The 5,000-nt window shown below is 33.6% G+C and overlaps 2 pseudogenes; both read left to right on the forward strand.

The window, feature by feature from the left end:
* The first annotated feature begins 244 nt into the window (after nucleotides 1-244).
* Nucleotides 245-2,752, forward strand: LOC147471233 (uncharacterized; annotated as a pseudogene).
* Nucleotides 2,753-3,541: 789 nt separating this feature from the next.
* On the forward strand, nucleotides 3,542-4,397 carry LOC147471234 (protein lethal(2)essential for life-like; annotated as a pseudogene).
* Nucleotides 4,398-5,000: the final 603 nt, after the last annotated feature.

Consider the following 5,000-nt stretch of genomic DNA (forward strand, 5'->3'; position numbering starts at 1 on the left):
TACTTTCTAAACCTCTGTTGGTATAGTTCTATAAATGTTGCTATCGAGTACTGGAAGATTTAGAGGATTTCGCAAGAAGATGCTGCGCACACATTGTATTTCTCTTGTGCATCTGAATGTAATAGCATTGTAACATGCACATAATTCATTAATATCGACATCTTCTCAAACCATTTTGTAGCCTAAAAATATTAACATACAAGAATTAAGAAACTGGAAGCTTCAAGGAAAATTTATTTAAAAGATGTTGCAAGAGGGTACCGAGTACAAAAGTAGGAGGGAAAAAGGAGGGCAAACACCAACTTGCGCCACATAAACGCAGACCCACTCTGCAGAACAACCGCCAACAGTACTCCTAGGAGACAAAGCAACCTGCAAGCTATCTTTCAAGAGATCTACCTTGTTACTGTAAATACTACGGCTACGAAAAAAAAAAAATGGAGACAACCATTTCACCACCTTACTGACTAAACCTGGAAAAGCAACCAAAGGCAACAAGGATTCCGTCCTTCGGATCGTTGAGAGGGGGCTCTTCTTCCATGATTCCTTCTTCGAGGACATTAGAAAAACACTTTGAATAGCTATCGACCAAATCCATGGATCGTGGGGAGAGGAGCCCCAACATCGTCAGTGGAATCTCATGTTGTAGCTTTACACGAGTACGATGGGTAAAAGAACGTAATCTGCAGGAGGAGAAACAAGTCATGGCTTTCAGTGAAGACGACCAGAACCATAAGGTTGGTAATTCTTTTCAGCAAACATTAGGATCACACAAACAAGTTATTCACAAATGCATATATGTAGATCGAAGGAAAATAAATCGTAATTTACACAGAGAGAACAAAGTCATGGCCTTCACTGAACACGACCAGTCACAAGTTTAGTCTAGGAACCAAAAGAATAAACATTAGGTAATTCATTAAGTAATTCAAATTCAATTTATATGCAGGTTGTCCTCGATGTTCATGACTTCAAGAGTGGAGACGTCAAAGTAAGAGTGGAGGATAAACATGTGGTGGTGGAAGGTCGAGTGGAAAAGGAAGATGGCGATTTCAAGTCCATGAAAAGCTTCTGTCGACGTTTCAACTTCCCAGGCGAAGTGAACTTAGAGGCCGTCACTTCCGCAATGTCTTCCGATGGCGTCTTGACCATCACGGCTCCGAAGATTTCACAAGACGCGAATGATACAACGAGGACTAAAGGACAGTGACACCGAGATAGGAGAATGAAATACCGAATATATTTTTGTAATACAGTTACATATATGAAATAAAAAATACTGAATTTTCAATATTTGTTTTTTTACCCAATATATTTCATATGGAAATTATGTCTATGTAAACAATATTATTTTAACAGCCAAAATATCATTTGATTTGTATCATGAATATTGAATCATAACGAAATAAAATAGTTCTTAACTAGTATTAATTACATATCTGGAAACAAATTTATGCAAATGAAGCATTATTACTATTACAAATTATTTTCAAGGATCATGTTTTTGAACCAACGTGAAGTTGACCCAATATGCTTAACATTACAGCTAGGACAGCTATATAAATATACTATATTCGAACACCATTCTGAAGGGAATGATTCCTCGAAACGTTTGGAAAATCAAGATGTTCCTCACAGCTTTTGTCAATCATTCGATTGCGCCTCCCCCGAGGCAAGTCTATAGCTGAGGTTATAACGAATTAATATATATATATATATATATATATATATAAGATAATATATATATCATTATGTATGTATGTATATTCATATATATATATATATATATATATATATATATATATATATATATATATATATATATATATATGTGTGTGTGTGTGTGTGTGTGTGTGTGTGGTTGTATGTATGTGGGATGTGTGTGTGTGTGGGTGTGCGTGAAGTGTGTGTGTTGCGTGTGTGTAGTGTGGTGTGTGTATGAATGTGTGTGTATGTGTTTGTGTTTATGTTTACGCATATAATGTATATATATTTTTTATATATATATATTATATAGATATATATATATATATATATACATATATATGTACATATATATGTTATATATATATTATATATTATGTATGTATATATAATATATATATATATATATATATATATATATATATATATATACATATATATATATATGTGTGTGTGTGTGTGTATGTATGTATGTGTGTGTGTGTGTGCTGTAATGCTGGGAAGTGTGTGTGCATGTATATATATGTATATATATATATATATATATATATATATATATATATATATATATATATATATGTATGTATGTATGTATGTATGTATGTATATGTGTGTGTGTTTGTGTGTATGTATGTATGTGTGTGTCCATATATGTATGTATTTGTGTGTCTACGTGTCTATTTCACTATATCCTTGTTTATGAAATAAGGCAATTAAGCATCTTAACTAACCTCCTGACACTAATCTTCTAAAAATCTGAAACCTCAATGGGGAGGAAAAATGTTTAGTGAATAGATAGTAAGCGAAAGGTATTTATTCACTCTCCTTTTCCACAGAGGATCAAATCTATATTTTGTCCTTAGGTACAATTTTGCAAAGAGAAAGGAAAAGAAAAAAAAAACGTTCCCTATATTAGAGAAATGTTTACTTTGTGTCAAACGGGACAAAGCAGCGTGGAGTTGATACCACGCCCATGATGCAAGAAGCTTCTGTTTATGTAACCGCGGTATGCTTCAGAGTTGACATTAGTCAAGATTCGGTCTCGTGAAATTTCTGGAATAATTTCCTTATAAAAAGCTTAGTTGAAATGGAAATATGATTAATCTTCTGTTTCGATAATAGATACATATCATATTCATGATTATATCAATAATATCAATTGAACTTGAACTTTTGAATATGTGTTCTAAGCACACACATGTTTACTTTTTTAATATGCATCATTATGTGACCTTAGGAATAAATGACAGTATAACTGATCAAATTCTCTCCCTCATCCATTTTTTTTTTTTTTCTTAATCATTCAAGAAAAGACTCACTCACTCTGTGTGAGATGTATCAGTAAATTTTCATGGTACACACATATGCAAACAAACACGCACACACACACGCACACACACACATATGTATATATATATATATATATATATATATCTATATATATATATATATATACACATATATATGTATGTATGTATATATAAATATATATTCAAATCTATTCATTTCTTAGTCTATATGAGTATATTCACATGTATGTGTGTGAGAGAGAATAAGCATTATGGATAAAGAAAAACGTTTCATAGTTTTACATGATATTCATTCTTTAAAATTACTTTCTAGGCTTTGTTGGTAGTACTATAAATGCTACCACCGAGTACTGGAAGATTCAAGAGATTTCGCAGAAAAATGCTGCCAAGAAGGCCAGAACAGTGTCTCCAAATGTAGGAGGGAAGAGGTGGGCAAACACCCAACTCGTGCTACATAAAAGCCTCAGCAACCACCTCCTGCCAGACACAACGCAAACAGTACTCCTTGGGAAAACAAAGTTACCTGCAAGCTATCTTTTCAAGAAATCAACCTTGTTTAAGTGATAGATATTATGGGCAAGATGGAGAACAACAATTCTACCTCACTTACTGAACAGAAACCTGGAGAAGCAACCAAATGCAACGAGGATTCCCTCCTTCCGATCGTTGAGAAGGGACTCTTCTTCCATGATTCCTTCTTCGAGGATATTCGGAAACACTTTGAAACAGCTATCGACCAAATCATGGATACGTGGGGAGGATAGCCAAAATCCGTCAGTGATCTCATGAGTAGCTACAGACATGTAAAAGAACGTAATCTGCAGGAGGAGAAACAAGTCATGGCTTTCAGTGAAGACGACCAGAACCATAAGGTTAGTAATCCTTTTCAGCAATCATTAGGATCACAGAAACACAAATGAATATATGTAGACGGAAGAAAAATAAATCATAATTTACAGCAAAAGAAGCAAGTCATTGCATTCATTCAATACGATGAGAGTCACAGGTTTAATTATCTCGTCTAGTAACCATAAGGATAGCGATGACACTTATTCATATATTCACATGGCTGAAAAGAAGAAGAGAAAACGTTTGGTAATTCATTAAGCAATTCAAATTCTATTAACATACAGGTTGTGTTGGATGTACATGACTTCAAGTGTGGAAACGTCAAAGTAAGAGTGGAGGATAAACATGTGGTGGTGGAGGGTCGAGTGGAAAAGGAAGATGGCGACTTCAAGTCCATGAAAAGCTTCTGTCGACGTTTCAACTTCCCAGGCAAAGTGAACTTGGAGGCCGTGACGTCAGCAATGTCTTCCGATGGCGTCTTGACTATCACTGCTCCCAAGATTTCAGAGGAATCAAAGTAAATAAAGATGGAAGAAGGGTAGCTCATATGGATGAAAATACATTTACGGTTTTAATATGGATATTTTTATTGTGATAATAATGGATAGCTGGCTTTTATATTTTTAACTGATGTAAAAATAGATTTTATGAAGAGTTTGAAAAAAATGTCTTTCGATTATCCTCTGTTTATGGTTATCCTTTGATCTATAAATTATGTGTTTACGTAGACCTTTTTTGAAACTACATATGGTAAAATTCTTAAAAGTAACCTAAATGTCTTGCATTAAAAACCTGAAATGGAAAGAGAAATTTGACTTTTGAAGATTTGTGTTCATATGTCTTGAATATACTTAATATATTTGAGACATTTTGATGCTCATAAACACCATTATGATTGGAGAAAGAAGTAAAAAAACGCCAATTTTGATAAAGCATTCTTTCTCCTTAGAATAAGCGGTATGGTGATATCATTTCTATTATACATCTGTGCATCCAATCATTCTATTTTGTTATTAGATGATGCATGTTGTTTAAACACATATGCACACAAATAGTTTTGTATGTATGCATATACACATACATATATTTACAAATGAAGACATGCGAGAGCACTCATTACATACACATCAGCATACT

The sequence above is a fragment of the Penaeus japonicus genome, unplaced genomic scaffold (genome assembly GCF_977035675.1).
Source record: "Penaeus japonicus unplaced genomic scaffold, GWHDUDI00000001_assembly GWHDUDI00000009, whole genome shotgun sequence".
In the NCBI taxonomy this organism is placed as follows: Eukaryota; Metazoa; Arthropoda; class Malacostraca; order Decapoda; family Penaeidae; genus Penaeus; species Penaeus japonicus.